The 21041-nt window shown below is 38.5% G+C and overlaps 1 long non-coding RNA gene across 2 annotated transcripts; it reads right to left on the minus strand.

Moving 5' to 3' along the window:
* Positions 1 to 6700: 6700 nt before the first annotated feature.
* On the minus strand, positions 6701 to 15961 carry LOC107311586. 2 transcript variants are annotated; one of them, XR_004306636.1, is made up of 5 exons: positions 15136 to 15961; positions 13050 to 13140; positions 11420 to 11559; positions 8557 to 8686; positions 6701 to 6825 (listed from the first exon to the last, which is right to left on the minus strand). It is a non-coding gene; the product is annotated as an uncharacterized LOC107311586 (long non-coding RNA). The 2 variants fall into 2 exon arrangements; XR_001554154.2 differs by lacking the exon at positions 15136 to 15961 and adding an exon at positions 14920 to 15114.
* Between the last annotated feature and the right edge of the window lie 5080 nt (positions 15962 to 21041).

A 21041-nucleotide genomic window follows, 5' to 3' on the forward strand; every position in this document is an offset into this window, starting at 1 on the left:
TTCTTTCCTACAGAACATTTCTAGGGGTTTTGTAACCACAAGTTGTTACGTCCTCCCTTTTAACAGCTGTACTGAAAATAACCATATCCCCTCTAGCAAGCAAATCCAACCAGCATGAGCATATGCTTACAGTCTTGTTGCAGTTTTGAACAGCCTCTGTGCTCCACCACAATAATTGAGCAGCAGAGGCCAAAGCTTAGTGCTGCATTCTGCTCAGCTTTATCTGCTGCAGTGTTTCACCAGTTTTTGCAGAAAGCTTTCATCAGCAGGAGTGCAACATATATGTATTATATTCTGCCAAATTTGGTTTGTAACTGTAGGCTCTCTACCTCAGAGTCACATTAAAACCAAAGAAGAAAAACTTGAAATCATAAAACTTGAAAGCCTAATAGCTTAAAAATAGGATTGCCATGCTTTGGCAAGAACATTTCCCCCATGCATTTGGCTCTCTAGATGTTTGTTCAAGACTTGCTTATTTTCTTTTAAATAACCATGATATTTTTTTGAGAAAGAAAAGATTTAGCAGTAGTCATTCTAAGGACAGAACTGAAGAAAAACTCAGAAAATTCCAGTCCGGAGCCTAAGGTCTATTGCTGCAACAGAGCATTTCATCACCAGTAGGATTTTTTGAAAAGTCTTATTAACTTAGAATACTTATTGAAAGTTCATATGAAAGTAGCTAGCACAATTACAGCCACTTGTGATTCAGACTCTCTCTGCTCCTTCTTTCTGGGCATTCATGCGTAAGTGATGATATGGAGTTACTCCTAGTAATTATTTCTTGACCCAAGTGATGACAGCATTACAGAATCACAGAATCCTAGGGGTTGGAAGGGACCTCTGGAGATCATCAAGTCCAACCCCCTGCTAAAGCAGGCTCCCTGTAGCAGGTCACACAGGAAGGTGTCCAGATGGGATTTGAATATCTCCAGAGGAGTATCCACAGCCTCTCTGGGCAAACTGTTTGAATGCTGCACCACCTTCAAAGTAAACAAGTTCTTTTTCATGTGGAACTTCCTGTGTTCCAGATTGTGCCCACTGAAATTTGTTCTGTTGCTGAGCACCACTGAATAGAGTCTGGCCCCATCCTCTCAACTCCCACCCATTAGATTATTATAAACATTAATAAAGTATTGAGATTTTCATGTTAATTTCATTCACATAACAAATTTTATGATTCTATTGAGGTTGAAGACTTGAAGAGAAACATTTCATAAGCAATAAGAATTCATTCATCTTTCCAGCAATGTAAGCAGTGATTTACATGTAAATGCAATTTCATTCTACCTGCAGAGATCCCAATCGCGTGTGCTGCAGAAAGAATCCTGAAAAATGAGCTTATACATGCAAACTGCATCATTGTGCTTATTGTATCTGATGCCTGGTAATTCCATTTCTCTTTCAGCAGCCTTAAGCAGACTCACTGTGGGACACGCTAGTTCATTGCATCATTCCTCTCTTCATCCTGAATGGCCCTGCAGTAATCAGCATTTCAGTAAATCACTGGCTGCACTGCCCAGCCTCCAGGACTTGGTCATTAACTTTTGCCACAGCTCCCTACTTCCTGAAGTAATTCTGCCCTAATGGATGCCTCAGCACCCACCAGTTGAAGAAAAACTGAAACAGACAAAGACAGAGCTAATCCCTGAAAGCTCAGCCTATGTTATCAGAATCTATTATCAGACTTACAAGGACAAAGTTTTTGCAAGGTACTGTAGCGTGTAAAGATCTTCTGTCTCTCACAGCAGAGAAAAAAACACCCCAGATTACCTCATACAGCCAATGCAAATAATATTTGTTGTTCCACACATTTCAAAATTAGGTTTTAGTGACTATGCTCAATAGGCACATGAGGAAACAACCTTCAGGCACTCCCCATTGCCTCTGGTGGCAGTGCCCTTCTCCTGGCACCAAAATCCCTTACAGCAGGTTTTCACCAATTCAGTTCTTGCAAATGGCTTCTGGGCACCTCCTTCTCTGTCTTTGCTCTGCCTCCTCCAGATCCTCTGCCTAGTCTTCATAGCTGACAAGGTCTGTTTTTGGGTACTCCTTATAGCAGCTTAGGACATGCAAAATTGTAGATGCCATAAAAATGTTGAAACATAAAAAATGTTGAAAAATGGATGATGTTTACATTTGGATTTTATCTTTTTGGTTCACATTAGTTGCCAATTGTTTCACTACACAGTGCAAGACATGGCCTTAAAATTACCATCTCCTTTTTTGTTTGTTTCACTTTTTCTTTCCTAAAGAAATGTCTGAGCAGTTCATCAAAAACTCCTACAGTACATATGTCAGTGAAGTAGTCTTAGGCAAGTTACACTGCTGAAACAGCTTTACTGAGGACACAGCAGAATTTCTTAATATGCAGCAAAACTAGCTGAGTTTGCAAAGAACCGGAAAAAAAAAAAAAAAAAAAAAAAAGTGGAATGTTAAGGATGCAAAAATGGGAAGAAAGTATGCCTGTAGTTATTGTTCATGCAGCAAAAAAAATGTACCTGAAAATGATGAAACACAGAATTTATAAAAAGTCTTTTCCAAGGAGCACGAAAAACTTTTTGTAAAAAAGAGGTCACTGATTTTGTAGAAGTCATCAGCAACCACAACAAAAAATAATGCTGAAGACCGACTCTCTGAGAGATAACAAATCTCTGGGAAGCTGGAAATGTGTGCTTTGCTGAGCTTACATATATTAGCCTTTGTTTCAGAAAAATTACTGAATTTAATCAGGGTGTGTTTTCTGCTCAGACTCTGGATTGAACCTGTGAGGTGTTTGGCATGCTGCTCCTTTCCGTCCCATGCCACAAAGAAATGATCCCTGCTAGCCAAACTTCTACCTTCCTTTAAACTCTTAAAATGCAACTATCTTTTTTTCTGAAAACAGGAATGGAAGTTGGACAAGGGAAATATGGGTGTATTGCCATAGCAACTGCAGCCTGAGATCTTGCACCTTCCCTGGCTACATCTTTCTCTGGAGAGAAAGCCACATAATTTAACTCACAAAGACATGCACAATATGAAGATAAACCTCAGGCAGTGTGGCTCATGTATTTGTGTCCTCCCAGCTCATGTGCTCTTGCTGGCAGGACTGGAAAGAGGCAAGTTTCTTCCTCCCAGGAGGTTTCACATGGCAGGACAACATCCTGCAGGGACAGCACTATTGCTTGCATAGGGTGAAGGTGGTGCCAAGCACAGCCAAGGCTGCGAAGCTCCAGACAGCTGAGGAAAGAAATACTATTGTCCAGATAAAGAGCTCTTGAGAAATAAATGTCAGCTGGTTATAACTGCAAAAACAAGTTTTAGAGTTGACCTCAGAATGCAGATACTGGGTCACCTTGTTCACCTCACCCTTCTTATTTTAGAAAATCATATTGAATACATTGTAATTCCAAGCTTTCCTTCTTAAGATTCTGTTCTCAAAGACTAAACATGTATAGTGCAGCAAACACTGGTATGTTAATAACAAAATATATTTTTCCAAGAGGGAAAAGAAAGGGTTCGGATTAGTTTTGAATATTCAGGCAGGAATTTGGTCTATTATACAGAGCATCAAAGAAAGAAAAAATAGTTTTCCACCCAAATCTACTTATTTCAAGTGTGAAAAAGTTGGTGCAAAGCATTAACACCCTTTCTTAGACCAGCTGTTGTTGCTGGAGAAAAACAGCTAAGCTGTCAGCCAGGCAAGCTCTACTTCAGAATCAAACCAGAAACTTTCAAATATAAATGTTAGTTAAGAAAAAATTCTCTATATTTCAAATGAAAAATGTAATCATCTGGACAATCTTGGACAAAACGTGGCTGGTACTTTTAGAGTAATAGGAGGTGCTGGGTAGTCACTAGTTCCAATAGGAAACAGAGGAACACAGGTGTCTTAACTTGTCTGTAATGACCCAGCTTTTCCTTGCATTTCTTGTTTTAATTTTTTAACTGCACAGTGTAACATAACATGAGCTTTTTGAGAACTGGCTCATGGGCAGAAGAAAATAAAACAGCTTTCTAATTCCTTCCTTATTTCCCAAATAATTATATTTTAATTCTACTGATAAACATTTTTATTTTTTTTTAATTTAACTAGAAAACATTTTTTTCTTCCAGCTTCTGTGTGGCTAATACAGCTTTTAAAAAATGATGCTGCTCTGCATGAAATGCCATTATTTCTCCTCCAGACTGAAATGCTGTTTTCCAATCAATTTTGCTCAAAAGCTATTTAAAAGCTATGAAAAGAAATCTTATTGAGAAAAATGTCCTGGAAGCCATGTGTGGAATTATTACTGTTTTGTTTTGGAAGCAGGATAGCAAAACCTGTGGAGGCCAATGCTGCTTGGACTTCATATCCTGAGATTACACAGTAATGGGGTTTAATAATATTTTTGTTACAGACAGTTACCTAAGTAAAGGAAAAAAAGATGTTTAATCCAAACAAACAAACCCTATTGCTTCATTTCTGTGCACATAAAACTGTTTGCATCTATTTTTTCTGGAAACGATCAAATTCAGATCTATTACAGGTGCCCTCAGGCACGCACAGACAAATTGTCAAGTATAAACAAGGGCCTGAAATTACAGCATGACTACTACAGCTTAACTGCTCCTGTGTCTGCGCTGGCACGGTGGTAAACCCGAGTTAGTGGTCCTCCTGGATGTGGCTAACTAGCAGCAGCTGGAAGCACGAACAAGGCAGTTTCTCATCACAATCAGCATGGCTGTGCATTAGCACCCTGCCCTGCTTCCTGAAACCTCTTCACAGAAACATGCTGTTCTCTCACAGCGCATAGGGCTAAATCACTCCTTGGTAACGAGAGTTGAAACTGTATTGGCTTTCCCTATTAAATCAAGCAAAAGCCAAAGAAAAAAAAAGGAAAAAAAAAAAAAACTTCCTAAAAATTTATCCAGCCACCTCAGTTCTGAATTCTTTTAGCAGCAATGAAAAAAGCAGGCAGTCTAGCACATCTACATCTCACCTGTCATCAGAGTGAGAAAAAGATTTTTTCTATTGTACTTTCAGCACATTTTGGAAATATTTGTGTGAACAAGAGAGCTCCTATAGGTACACTACAGGCTCTCATAAATACAAGTGTGTCACAGTTTTGCTAGCAGACTATGCAGAGAGAAAAGGATGCTAGCCAGCATGCTGATCCAGTGCATGCTGATAAGCTGGAATTGGTCCTACCGGGTTTCATAGAATCATTTGAGTTGAAGGGACCCTTAAATGCTATCTTGTCCAACTTCCCCGCAATGAACAGAGACAGCCTGATCATGTTGCTCAGAGCCCTGTACAGCCTGGCCTTGAAAATCTCAAAGGACGGGACATTCACTGCCTCTTGGCAACCTGTTCCAGTGACTCATCAACCTTACTGTAGAAAAAGTATTCTTTACACTGAACCTAAATCTACCTTCTTTCAGTTTGAAACCATTTCCTCTTGCTGCAACACAAGAGACCCTGCTAAAGAATCCATTCCCTTCCTTCTTACAGACCCCATTAGATACTGAAAGGCTGCTCTCTGGTCTCCCCAGAGCCTTCTCTTCCTTACGGTGAACAACCCCAGCTCTCTTGTAGGAGAGGTGTTCCAAACTTTGGATCACTTTTGTCACCCTTTCTGGACGCGCTCCAACAGGTCCATATCTCTCCTGTACTGAGGACTCGGCTTTCCTTGCACTGTGTACAGCTAGAAGAGGGTTCATAAGTAATATCCAAAATACAGAGAGGGCAGGGCAAAATACCAGGCTCAAAGTAGAAATCTAATCCCCACACTTTCCTTCTCATTCTCATACTTAAAGAAAACCGCTTTTTTTTTTTTTAAGTGAAAAAACATAAAAAAAAAAAGTAAAGAAAAAGAAGAAAAAAATGGCATGTTAATAAGGCTGATTACTGCTGTATGGGAAAGTACTGCACATGTCAGAGATTGCTGAGGAAAATTCCCTGTGCTGATAAAGGATAGTGACACAGAAAACACATCAGAAAAGATCTACCAGGATATGTTGTTACCAACAAACTAACAGTAAGTCTGCCCTGCTCATCATAAAGAATTTCAGTGGAGTAATTAAATTTTTACAATGCTTCAGAAAGGCAGGTGAAACAGGCCACTATTATACTGTCTGCAGCATTTCCCCGGCATCTCTCAAACACTGAAAACAGTGAATTACAAGGACTCCTACTCTGGAAGCTCTTAAAACAAGCTTGTAATTCAAATTCTAAAGACAGCTGGAAGGTCTTTCTAACTATTATCTGAATGCAGTGGAGCACTGAACATATTAATTCATAGTTATATTCCATCTGTATCCTCATCTATCTCACAAGTGTCTAAATAACATGACTGATTCATGCATTATTTATCTGGTGCCTGGGACTTCGCCTGTCAAGGAATGCAAACTGGAATTTAAAATGTGTCAAGACATATCTGGCAAAGTAGGAAATGATTTGGATTACTCACTAGCATCAAAGAGCCTTCCATGTTGTGCCCACAAAACAGGACTCTCTAGCTCATATTATCCCCTGCTAACTCATTATTTGTGTGTACATGGTGTGCAGGACAAAGCACACAACAAAGAGAGTCATCAGATCCAACACTTTATTATCAAGCTGTTCACTCTTCTGCCCCAGATTTGATTCACTTTGTGAAAACGAAGTATATGATTCAGAAAATAAAATACATGAAGATCTTTGTTCCCTGTTTATCTTCAACAGATGAATGATCCAACATTTTCCATGTAATGAGCTCCCTGAGGGGGATCTTTGAATTAGGATGGAACTTATTTTTCTTCAAGTTCTGCAGTTTCATGAAGTAACGTATATGGGTAGGGTGGTAGTAGTGGAAGGAGTCTTTCCTTTTATCAGTTTAAATTTGTCCATTTTCCAAAAGAAAAAGATGGATACAAAATGTAGAAATTAGTTACACAATTTGATCATATCAAGCCTGCTCCATTAATTAGGAAAATGATTTACAAATAATTTTCACTGGCAAAACCTACTTTTAAGAAAAACAAATACTTTGAACAACTAAACAGTTACTAACTTTTTACATTTTGCTCATTTTGACTAATATTGTTTCAAATATTGGCCAATACTTTGTCAGCAGTTAAGAATGGGTAGCTCAGTTGAGCATCTTTTCCCCCACTTTCTATCTTTTCTTTTTTGCTTGCTCATGAAGTAAACCCAAGGGATCATGTGTTAATGATAATACTACTTGTATACTGAGCTCATAAAAAGCATATTGTACTAAGATTTTCTGAATCAGTTCCACCTCTTCTCTTCCACATTACACGTACAATTATTACCAGGTTCAGAATATCCCACTCAAACAGCATAGGAAATAGTATACCACAGGAGATGTCAATGACTGTCTCTGTAAACAAGCTCCCAGCAGTTTTGATCATTACCATAACAGCCTCAATAGTTGAGGTCAACACAATTCACTACTGATATGGCCATAACCTGCGTAGACAATGACCTCCTAAGAAATTCTGCTCCCAGATACCTATCTCATTTTATAATGGCTTCAATGAATCACAGAAAACTGCTAAAATTCCTCAAGTTAAAAAAAAATATCCTGGAAGACAGAGAGAAAAAAAAAAATTCTTCAGTTTCTGACTGCAATATTTCCTCAGTCTCTTGACATTACTAGTTAAATTTCTGATTCAATGGAAATCCACATCCTTTAGATAGAAAAAAAAATTACCATTGTGGTTCAAGAGTCAAAGCATTGAATGTTCCTTGCAGAAGTCCACTAGATCTGGCCATGGAATGGCAGGAGATGAAAATGAATGAACTTTTATAATAAATGAGAAGGAAACAGTATACACTTGCTAGAACAACCTTTAGTTGAAGTCCTCTTCCTTACAGGAAAAGGTAAACTGAGGAAAAAAACAATCATGGCTCCAGAGAGACATACAGAACCTAATTTAGGATCATAGCAGAAAAACAAAATTCTGAAGCCTAGTAAATAATTTCAAAAGGAGTTCATACTCCAGTAAACTAACAAGAGATATTATGTAAAGCAAAAGTGAGGATGTGGAGAGGCACAAGGTTCTGCTTAGGCCATGTCTTCCCCATGGGACTGAACTGCACACCAAGGCTCTACCAGGGTTAAACTCGTATGCATACAATTCTTTCTTTGGTTTCCATGGGAAGTGTACTCAGACACAGGCCAGAATACACCCTGGCCCATTCATATTCTACAACTGGACAGTTAGCAAACCAGTGCCTGTGGTTCTCCAGGTTTATTTTCCCTGAGCCCTGAAGCCATTGAGAAGTATTGACAAATAGCCTAGGAGGGGATGAGACTTTCTCAGTCTATTTGGAATGCCCTTAAGCTGCACACACGTTACATGCTCCTGTTACTAACAAATGAGAGCAGTATCACAGGAGAAGAAAAAAAAGAAGAAGAAAATAAAAGAAGTAAAGAAGTTGTGAAAGGGACTTTTTACTGGTATTTTTTTGTTCTTATGTTGATATTTTGGCAATATTTATAAGAATCAGAAAATACAGCAGGGCAACAAAGCAAATGGAAAGAAGGAACTGGCAAAGACCAGTGTACAATGCAAAGCATACTAACTTACCAGACTGATCTCAGAAAGCCTCATGTATCCTCACTCCAATGAGGTGTGGCGCTGGGTAAAATAAAGATGATTTTAGGTAATGCAACTCCTCATACATCCAAAGTTCCATGATATTACACAGACTTCCATGCTGGAATAAAATACATTTATGAAATCATAGAGCAATTAAAAAATGACAGTAAAATATGCAACCCACAGATTCTACTAGCAAATAAACCTTATTTCCATTGCCACTACCTATCTGATGATGACTAGAGGAATTCAATCCCAAAAGATCATTTTTATTTCCCTGAGCAGGAAAATATCAACAAATATGCCAAACAAATAAATCATCTTCCAGTATTATAACTTCCCAATGCTTTTCTCATTTTTTATAATAATTTTATTTGCTGTTGCTGACTAAGTATTACAAGTACTGTAATTTTACATTTACTTTAAGTCATAAGCCATAGCAACTGACTACAGTTCTGATTAATGTCCTAAACCAATTCTGTTCAAGTTCCCAGTGCAGTTCTCTCTGCAGTACCTGAGCATTCAGCACCATCTCTGGCCAGATGCATAAAGTACAAGCTTAAATTCAAATAAATGAAAATGCCCAGAATGAAATTCACAGGATTTAGGAAAGATTAAGTTGTCACGAAGATTTATAGGCATTCTCTTGGAACATGAGGAGCCTCCAGAAATGAAAAAGAAAAAAAAAAAAAAAAAAAAAGAAATCTGATTTAATTAGCTAAAAAACATTTTTATAAAATTCTGTGTGATGCATTAAACTTCCCAGTTTATAAGTTTGTTTCTCTTTTATTAAAGAAAAGTACTAAAATACTGTTTTTTTTTTTACACTATGTTCCTTTTGGAGGATGGCAACGCTTTCTACCTTTAGATTAATCTCATTACTTAATAGATACAGTATTACAGACTAGACATGGAGAAGCTGTAAGGAAGAAATTGTCACTGAAATTTGAACCCATATTTCCTGCATGATTCCTTACCACAATAAGCCAAACTGAAACCACAGATCTAAAGACACATTATTACAGAGGAAAATAAAGGATTTGAGCTTAAGCATCTGAGTTAAAAAAAAAAAAAAAAAAAAGTCTCCCCTAGTCTTCCTCACATTTGCATAGAAATTCCTGTGTTCCAATTTGTGCCCATTGCCCCTTCTTCAGACATTGATGGGCCCTGTTGAAAACAGCCTGGCCCCATCCATGTCACTCTCACCCTTAAGATATTTACAGGCATTTATAAGATTTCCACTCAGTGTTCTCCAAGCTGAAGAGACTCAGGTCTCCCAGCCTTTCCTCATAAAGGAAGTGCTCCAGGCCATTTATCATCTTTATGGGCATCTACTGAGCTCTCTTTAAATGATCCCCATCTTTTTTGAACTGAGGATTCCAGATGTGGGCACATTATTCCAAATGTGGCCTCACTAGGACAGAGTAGAGTGGGAAAATCACCTCCCTTTGGCTCTTTTTAATGCACTCCAGGATACCACTGGCCTTCTTGGCCACAAAGGCACACTGCTGGCCCATGGCCAACCTGCTGTCCATTAAGATATATACGTTCTCTGCTGAGCTCCTCTGTAGAGACCCCCTCTTTTGGGTCACTCCCAAACCTAAAGGACTCTATTCTTGACTATGTTAAACTAAATCAAGTTCCTCTCCACCCAATTCTCCATCCTGCCCCTGTCTCACTGAATGGCAGTACAGCTTTCTGGTATGACTGCCACTTCTCCCAGTTTTGTATCATAAACTTCCTGAGGGTGGACTCCATCCCTTTACCCAGGTCACCGACAAAGAAGTTGCATATGTTCAGACCCAGCATCAACCCCTGGGTAACACTGTTAGTTACAGGCCAGACTCTGTGCTGTTGATGACAACCTTCTGAGCTCTGACAGTCAGACAGTTCTCAATCCATGAATAAAAATATTACAACAACCTAAATCATAAAGAATTCCACATCAGAAAATCTGTTTCTCACCTATTTGAATTGAAATGCATCATTATCATGTTAAACATCTAGGTATGAAATGCCAGTGAACCAGTCTACTGCATTTTCCCAGATGTCCCCAAGACCTGAAAAATAAATCTTCCTAATATTGTATTAGCCCCTTTCAAACACAGAAAAGGCTTTATTTAAGAACCACAAGTACAGAAAATGTCATATATTCACCAAGTTTTGTTCTGATTTTTATCTTAACTACTTCCTGTGTTTTCCCATTCCTTGCATGTTCTCTTAAGATGAAATGCAACTGACTTTGAATAGAATGACTTGATTGTAGAAAGCAAATTTACATATGCATCCTTGAATACCTGAGGTAAGTGGATTTAGAACTCAGTGTTCAGGACTCACTTGGAATCCTAATTACAGTCAGCTAGCTTTATGCCATCCTGGCACTGCAATGGTGAGATATCACTTGTGACCCAGTCCCTAGAGAATGACACTCTCCTCTTTCTGAAAGCTGAGGAAGTGTTATATGACCATGAGCTCATTCTTTCCTCTCTTTTTATCCCCTCAACTCCCTGCATACCATCCATCACCTTCTTGCTGCCCCTAATTCACTCAAGGGGTTCTGTGAAGCTTTTACTCATCCTCCTCCATATCAACTTACCTTCATTTGTGTCATCCCACTCCCATTTTCCACTCTGCCAAAAACAAGGTCTTCATTCGCCATTTCTCTTTACCACTGCCCATGTCACATGCTAGGACTTCCGCACAACCTTTCGTTCACATCGTTATTTTTACAGATCTCCTAGATAGACAAAAAATTTCTCCTCTATCTGTCCCTGCACACCTTCCCTGGGAAGAAGAGAGGAAGAGAGAGGCTGGAGTAATCAACTTTCAGACAACATTAAGCCATGCTCACCTGAGGTAGTAATATCACGGGAATTTGAGGTAGGTGGGGAGGGTAACTGCTGTCAGTGTGTCTGTCATGTCTTCCTTCAAGTGGGTTTTTTCTGCATCTTTTCTGTCTTACAGTTTTCATAATCTTAAGTCCCTGTAGGGCTAGGGATGGTAAGAGACATTATATCAGAGCTCTGGCTCAGTAATAACTCTATGGGAAATAAATGAACTCTCTATCATTCCCTTAGGGCATTTCCTAATTACAAGATCTGAAGAAAACAGTATGGTATATGGTGTCCTTCTCATCAGCTCCTCAGTACTGCTTAGAGACAGAAAGGCTACACATTGTTTAAAAGATCAGTAAGTAAATACTTAGTACTGCATCGCAGTGACAGCTCCCTAGCTTGTGTCTATTGTCCTAAGTTCAGCGACTTCACTAAGGGATCATCTGGCCCATATTTCCTTGCAGCTGGGTTCTCTCTTAATTGGCTTTGGATGTTTTATAACAGTGAGCATTTCTCTTAGAAATCAGTCTTTCAACATAGAAATAATTACTAATTGTGAGACTAACTCTACTTTCATTAACACTGGTACAAATCCAGACTAAATTTACTCTGTATTTCATCTGTGTACAAGTGCCTGCAGATGAGACTGGTCTTTGGCTGTTACATGGAGACACGACACAAACAGGCAGAAATTTTACCTCTAATGATCACAGCAGAAAGACAATTCATTTTTGGTATTTTCAGTTTTTATCTTTTCTTACCAGTTGTTCAATGCACACAAGAGTAAGCACAACAAAAACATAACTTAAATGCATTAATCCTGAAGAAATTGTGTGCAGACCTTACTAATGTCTCCTACTTCTGTCACACAGAATATATATTCTACTGGCATTTCACAGGATCATGTGCCAGGAGTAAGAGATCAGTCAGTTTTGTAATCAGAATAATCATCAAAGCTCCACTGTACATAATACTTTTGCAGCTGAGTGAAAAAGGCCTTCAGCTTCAGAGAAGACAATCTGTAGCTGTTATTTATGAAATCTTTGTATAAAAACTTAATATTAAATCATAAAACAATGGCAAGACACTAACTACAAGGCAGCAAGAGTAACATCTGAAAGGAGTGCGTGACAAAGCATAGGCAAACATGTACAGCAGATGTAAATGTTTCAGAGCTAAAAAGCAAATGCTACTTCCTTGACATTTCTTTTCTGTCAAAATATAATTAAAGTATAGCAAAAAATGTATTTATGTAATGCATATAATTATGACTCTAGCTCTAGAGATATTTGCTTGAAGTGATAAAAATAAAGACATTCCCAATTGCTAATGTTGTCTAATCTATCTGCCCCTAACAGGAATGTACCTTGATTAGAAAGAAAAAGTCATTTTCCCAGATCAGACAGTGCGCCTGTCAGTGCATCAGTCACGAGAAATCAGGATCACAAAAGTATTAGATGTGTACCACAGACCCTGAATTAACGTGAATTACTAGAATTAAAAACATAAATATATCTGAAAAGGTTAATATACCTCCATCTCTAGAAAGATAAAACTTTTGAGTACATTTCTTGAAAAGCCTGTGTCATATTGTTTTTTATATCATTCCTCAGTAGAGGGAGAAATTACAAGCCTTAACACACATACCTGTTTCTTGATTCTTCTTCGGAGAGGCAGTGGCAACATTTGCAGCTGTTCCTCACCAATCTGCTCCTTTCCAAAACGTAGCTTTTCAAACCTGTGAAGACTCCAAAAGATTCAGTGAACAGAATATGCCCTTTCCCCCAAGCTACCTGAAGATATATTGCCACTCAATTTGATCTCTCCTTCTCAACACTGGCAGAAGAATTTGTTTTACCACTGCCTCTTTTACCCCATACTCCAAATGAAATGCATCTAAGAAGGTGGAATCAGAAAAAAAAGAGCTTCTAAAGAACAAATGAGTAAGTGAAAATCATAGCAGACACCAAGCTCACTATTAATTGTGCATGTTGCTTTACACTGTTGGAGGAGGCTCCTCCACAATCCTTCAGGAAAATACTCTGCTTTCCTTTTATCTCTGCCCTCCACTCTTCTTGAACCTGAAGCTGATCATAGCTAGGAGACCTAGACAGACACATAAAACACATGCCAATTGGGAAAAGCCTTGACAAGTCTAGTTCCCACTCTCAGGATTACTTCTGGTCTATTTTGCTTACTATTGGGAAGCCAGTAAGATTTGTGTAGGATCTACATAACTCGTATAGATCCAGCCCTGAAAATGCAGTAACACGACAGCAGAGGCACTGAAGGCCAGAAAAAAAGGTACCAAATCAGATAAATCTATCAGCATTAGGATGAAATAAATATATAAATAAATAATCACAATATGGGAGTTTAAACTTTAAGTCCTGCATTAAATGTCATTCATAACCCTATTCTTGATGCAACTACTCCCTCCCAATAGAAATCTTCCATCTGAGCAGCATGAAAAGAAATCTCCAGTTATTTTGATGTTTTCCTTGTGGTAGTCTTCCCCTCCACTAGACATTTCTAACTGCTCCTTCAATGACTCCAAAGTTAGTTAATTTATTGTAAACCTAATGAAAGTGCAGTATGAGAACATCAACCTGGCTTGCTTATCAACCAAGCAGTCCTCATCTCCAAGGGCAAAAATTATGCTAATGGAACAAAAAATTCAGATAATATGAACTATTTTTGTTATCAAAAGGCAGGTAAATAGGGAGAGTTCATTAACTCTGTAAACATCACTGATTACTCTTGGGATATTTGATTAGCTCAGTTTTTAATTCAAGTAGAGATAAAGGGTCACATTTCTATAGTGGTTTCTATTACTTATGGAAATACAGTGATTCAATGCTCTTTTCACAGTAAAAATAATGCACGGACAGTCCTTTAAGTGGATCCAGTTCAACAAAGCTCTTGAACAAATATTTACACTGTGGTGATGCTATGTACAAAACAACAACATATATTTCATATATTTCTGAAGTGATTATTGAAATATCCACTTAAACAAGAACATTTCCAAGAAAAAAATATGCATTACTAAAACAAAAAAAACAGCGAGGGGGCTGGAGAGAAATTACTGTTTTTCTTTTCCTGATGATGAAAAATCATATTGGCAAACAAATTGATTGTGCTTTTATTCTGCACTCCTGTATCTGTATAGAACAAGTCACATAAGAGAGGAGCTGTACAATGCTACAGCAATTATTACCAATAATAATAGTAATACTAACAATGGTCTGAGCCTCACTCTCACTCAAAGATATCTCCTTTCACACACCCTGACAGCTGTACCCTGCCTTCATGTAGGAGGAACTTCTTGTACCATCATACATCAGGAAAGGTTATGAAATGAATTTTCTCAGCAAGCACATGTGAGGGCAGCTCAGCCAGCCCTAATCCAAAGCCACACAAAGACAGAAAGCTTTGTTTTGCTGCCCAGCACATGCACACACACACACTCCCTGGACATCACATGGAGTGCAAACAATACCACAACTCAACCTACCACAAATTCCATTGAACAATACACCAGCGATCAATGTTGTACCATCCACATGCTGGAAAGTTAGAAGATGGGCGCAAAATGTTGTATTGGCTTCTACCTGTTTTCAACTAATCCAAAAATATCTTGCTAAATGCCTCAAGGCGCAACAAAAGAAATGACGAAATAATTAAATAAATGGTGAAATAAATAAATAAATAGACAAAAGATGTTCAATACCTCTGGGTTTCTTTGTTGCCGATTAACGATTTATGTGGCCCGACAGACAATGCCAATAATACCTCAACACTATCAATTTTCCATAATAGGTAATGTGTCAACACAAAAGTGCAAGCAATTAAGAACAAAAAAAAAAATGGACTGGAGATATTTGTTAAACACTTATCCATTTTTGAAAAGGTAAAAAATTGGAAATCCAGGCTTATTTTCCCATGAGCCAAAGGCATCAGCTCTTGTCTTTCCTTGTCATCTTGTTATCAATATGCTGTTGCTAGGATGTGAATGTTTCCATGGAAATAAGTGAACTCTTCAGCTTCACTAACAGCATTGTTACACCCTCCCATTCTCTCTCCTTCCTGTTTATTTTTCTTACTTCTGGAGCCAATATGGAATTGAAAACAGAACAAGATGGCCAAATCCTAGGATAGCCAAAGGACTTCCTTCTGACTTCCCACAATATCACTGATTATGGTCTCAGACATAGTTTGAGACTGCTTTGTTCTATTTCAGATTCCTGGCATGGAGCAGAGCACTGCATCACACTCAGAAAAGGGCCTGAAAGCTGAAATGGAGCAGCATGTTAAGTGCTGGCACTCTCCTTCTGCCAGCTTTGCTGGGTCTGGAATAGTTTCGGAGGCAGAAGCTCTTGTGCAGGTGCTCCACTGAGGCAGAGGCCAGGCTGTGATTGCCACCTGTTGGGTCTGGTATTGCAATTGCAGGGCTGGCAGCAGGACTGGAGCCTGGAGAGCGGCACAGATCCAAGCAGTGCAAGAGCACATGCATTCATCTGTGTCCTCCTGGTCTGCAGGGGGCAATAACTGCTACCATAATTATTATAAAACAATATACGTGTTAAATATTATTAAAAATATGGGTGATCTATATCGCTACATTTCAGACCCAGGACAGGAAAAGGCACAAGGCAGCTGGTGCCCCAGACTGGCTGAACAGATTCTGTATTAAAACCTCCATGCAACTTTCCATGCTTACTTTCTTTCAGAAAGTTTCAGAGCTGACTGTTTTCCTGCTCAATTTTGCTCTGGCTGACTGCCCCCACAGCATCCCTCCCCTCTGCATCACCAGCAAGCATGCTTCCTCTCTGGGTGGGGAGGAACCACCTGGGGCATTCACTTATCCAGCATTCAGAGTAGCTCATGCTTCAGTTTGGTTGGCAGGTGCCACTTTTTGTTTGACAAGCTACTCAAACAAACATTGTATCAGTAGTAGGTGACAAAAGATGAGCAGTTCCTTCTTCTCTCTATTTTTTAAAGGAGGAAAAAGAAAAAAATCAGAAAGAAACTCGTTCACTGAAAGTCTTGCAGCAACGGAGACAAAGGGGAGAAGGCCCTCACTTCTAGTTCTCCTCTTGCTCTGTCATCAACAGATGAAACAAAGGGGAAACATAAGTAACCCTTCCTGGCTTGCTGGTGAGTGTCTTAAGCACACTGGAAGCAGCAGGCAGCACTGTAAGCTAGATCTAAACCCTGAACTCATAACCAACAAAATTTCTGGCTGAGCTGCCCTGATGTTCCTTCTGGGAGACTTGCAGTCCAGCCCATCCAGATGCTCAGTCATTATCTCCATCTTGTCCAACTAGTCACCCTGGGTTCAATTTTGAACATTTTTTAGCTGAAGAGTAAAACCAGAAGGAAGACGAAGGTAAAAGCTGACATGAGTCCCCCCCAGCCCACCCCACACAAATAGGAATAAGCTACATCCCATACCTTCAGTCTCAGAATAGCTGTGTTAAAAATTGTGCTAGATCATTAAATACACTGATTGTTTCATTTTCATTTGTTGATGGTGTTTTCTGTTTGTTTATAGGTGAGTTTTTTATTTATTGTTTCTGTTTATTCTGTGGAATCACATATAAATATTACTGGCACTGAGTACTTTGTTTGCCCAGTGGCTTCTGACAGCTCTCCTTGATTATGAGATGTTTGTCTTTAAATAACTCCATTTTCTAGACAGCCACCTTAGGCACAGAGTTTATCACAAAAACAACAAAAATACATATTTATGAGACAACATTGTTAAAATTTTAATGGCCTGTTACTGATGTTGAGAGTTTAGCTGCTGCCTTGCTTTCTGCAGTCACTTCTGCTCAGCAGACACTCCCAGTCAGAGACACATGGTCTGAGCTCTCACCAGAATCCTCAGTGCTAATAAATTTACCTCCTGATAACCACTGGCTTTTCTCACTTTGATAAATCTGCCGTTGCACTGAAGATGTTTTCTAGTGCCACGCTGGAAGTTGGAGTGTTTTTCAGTGGTTCATCTCAAGAGGCCAATGCATTAAGAGTAGATCAAATTCAGACCCATGTTCTCATTTCAAGTGTTTATAACCCTGAAAGTACTGTTGCCCAAGTTTCAAAGTTAGCACAGGTGCGTTCTGTTACCAGTAACAGCAATGCTGATCCTACCTGGCTACTTGGCTACATTTATCAATTTCCATAGGCACTTCCTTTACAGTTGGCAAAAGGCTGTCTTTTATAACAAGTGTCTCCTGAGAATTCAGATTTATGTTAGATCTGGTAATCTAACACTGCGTATCAGACAGTTCACAATGAAGAAAATGTTGGTGAGATAAGTTATATGATGGTTAGGTAGCACATCAGGCATAATCAGGTTGCTAAAAATCTGGAAGCAAGGATTCAAGATAAAAGCAGAACACTCTCAGAATCACCCTTAGTGGTACTAAATGCATTAAAATATCAAACGCATTTAGACCTTTTCAGTAACTTAGTAAAATTTTTTCATTTATATGCTTTCAGCCAATCTGATCAGAATAAAAAGTGGGTCAGTTTAAGATATTATGTAAATTATGCTCACAGGTGACCATTTGTAGTGCAAATAAAGTTTATGGGCTGGAATCTGGTCTAAAATCCAGACTAGTCATTGGGAATCCTGCAATGGACTTTGATGATCTTTGGAATTCTCTTTATAATAGTATTAGCAGTATTGTAGGCAGGAAGAAGCAGCAACTAAGCACTAATTTTATGAAAGGAATAAAGCAAAGGCTTATATTCAGTGACTTAGCACTAGCTACACATGAAATTCAAATGCAAAAGCATCAATTTGTCTCTCAGATCTCCTACCTTTCTGTCAGTGCCAGTGATTTTCAGGTACATCACTCCACAATAAATCAACAATGTGAAAGCCCCTCTGGGTCTGGAACAAACTTCCCAAATGAGCACAAGAACACTACTAGGAAAACGGTTGGGAGAACCCAAAGTTGTCCTCCTATGCAAAAGATAACAAGTGAATAGAAAAGCAGTTACACTATGCTGTTCCCACAGCTGCAGTGCTGCTCCAGATCACAAGCAAACTAGTTTCAAGCAAACATGATGAGTGCTTTCAGCTGCCACTCCACAACAGGGCTTAAGAACACTATGACTTTCCATTCCAACTTGCAGTTCTCATCTTTCACATCTGGAACACAGTGCTAAAATATCTCTTTGTGAGCTGGCAGAAGGTGTTCACAAAATAGGCTGGAGGTGCAAACACAATATTAGCCCTTTGGCTACCCAGATCCCTGCCAACATGTTTTCTTATCCTTTTAAAACAGTATCAACAGAGAGAGAGGTCAAAACAGTATGAGATTTAAAAATTAGTAGTCCAAATGAATTTAGATCAATAAACATTAAAATTACCTAAGTACAATCTTGTAGAATTTGCATAGTATCACTATGAATAAAATCAAGATTTCTGCTAGTAGTAATTTCAGTGTTGAATGAAGAAAAAGTGGAGACAGTCTCTGAACTACTTGAAATCTAAATAGTGAACAGGATTAAATCTTCAAACCAAGCAAAAATTTGGAAAGGTTTCAAAAGGGAATACTAGCATCCCCCTGCTCATGTTCCTATTCTGTCTAATGTTCAGATTCATGCAGCTAACTAAAAAATTCCCTTAATTTCTTACTCATGATTTGGGACTAATTAATTGCATCAGCCTTTATATATTTTTAAACATATTTTAACTTAAACCACTGAGGTATGTTTATCAATTTCAGTTCCACTTAAATTAAGTTTTTGTCTGTGGATGTCAAAAAAAAGCTTGAAGCTATTCAAAGCATTCTTATTTTGAGATGGAATAATGTCATTGACATGAATGAAGATAGGCCCGAATAAAAACAAAAATAAGAAAAAGAAGAATACAAAGTAAATCTACACAGAATAAGTTTCCATTCTACATTATTTTCAACATTAATTTGCCCTTCTTGAATGTTTTACTTCCTGCAGTCAAGCTAGTTTGTGGAAGATAAATTTAATGTTGCTTTACTGCCAAGCAACCTGATGTGCATTTCTTTGTTTTCTGTACATTTACCACTTACCTGTTTCATTTCCTCATCCAGGACTTCCACTGCCTAAAAAATCATTTTACCTGTATCTATGGATATTTATGTCTTGCTTACACACAAGACAGTTCACTTTTCAGTTTTGTTGCTGCTAATAAAGCTTGTTTTCTTTGACAGCTCTATTCATGAAACATCTTTATTACACTCATGAGAACCGTAAAGCTATACCTAAATTGGAGGTTTGGAATATCAGAGAATCTAGACTGAATTTTAAATTGAGTGAGAACCAGCACATAACATGGTTAAATATATGCTGAATGGAAGATTCCTGCCGTGTCAGAGCCACTTCCTCACATTTGAAAGCTACTTAATGATGAAGGTGAAGAAAAGGGCATTAATTCTCAGAGACTCAACCCCATCACTTAACATTATTTTGGCAGCATTTGAGAAGTGACTGTGTTCCATGAGGACGAAGTATGGCCTGTGGAGAAGAGACAGGCTTAGGAAGCTTGTTGGCGGCCCTGTAAAGCCAGGATGGCTTCTGGGAGAGAAGAATTGGACAAATTGGAACATACTCTCCAAAGAAGCAGTTCAGCTGCCCCTATCTTGGCCTTCTCCCTATTCTCTACCCTCCATGCATTTTTCATTTTCTCTCACAGCATTCATTTTTCCTGTCTACCCAAGCCAAGTTTTTTCATGCCTTCTCATAAAGTGTTTTCTCTTACCCTACTCCTCACCATAGCGGTCCCTTTCATCCCCTGCATGAGGCCTTTTCAGAATGCATCATTCTAGAACAACTCTACAATGCCTTTTAAAAGGACAGAACGTTTTCCATCTTTACTGATAATATTTAATATGAGATTTTACAGAACAGTCATACTTTGTGGGACATTTTCAATTCATTGTCACCCTGTAACCAAATGCTATAACTGGGTCTTTCTCTGTAATTCCCATGTGATGAATTCCAAGCCTGTCATAGCAACTCTTTTTATTATTTCCAATATTCATGACACTGAATTTTATATAATTAGATTTCATCGTATTTCTAGCACTATACTCTTCAGGCTCATCTAAAATCCTCTGTATGAAATTGTGCTTTCTCTTTGTTTCCATGCTAAGCACAGCCCTATACTTTCAGTAGCCTTCCACTTCTCAGGTACTATTTGCCCTTACTCAAAATGAAGTTCTGTAAGATAAATTATAGTGATTCGGTTTATCTTCTCTGGAACTAGAGAAGGTTGGAATTAATCTTATTCTGTGTTTCTTCTGCTGCTAGTGCAGAATAGCCGATTATGGAAATTATAAACAGTTCTTCCATTCTGTAGAGCTATTTAAAAATACAGTACTGTTCATTTGGAAAAATAAGATTCGCTTGATGACTTGAATAGCAGAAACATCTCAGTCTACCCACCACTCTACTACTGACCTTCTATGTGACCTCAGGCAAGACAAGACATCACTGGAGATTTCAGAAAAGGAGAAACAAACTGTCAGAAGTGAATTCTGTACGTTTAGCTCTGTCTGGAGTCTGATGTTGAACTTAGTATGTTCCCAAGGTTCCTTCCAGACTCAAACATCTGTGGAATAAACCTAATCCTCTGTATTCTCA

Source organism: Coturnix japonica, chromosome 3, assembly GCF_001577835.2.
Source record: "Coturnix japonica isolate 7356 chromosome 3, Coturnix japonica 2.1, whole genome shotgun sequence".
NCBI lineage: Eukaryota > Metazoa > Chordata > Aves > Galliformes > Phasianidae > Coturnix > Coturnix japonica.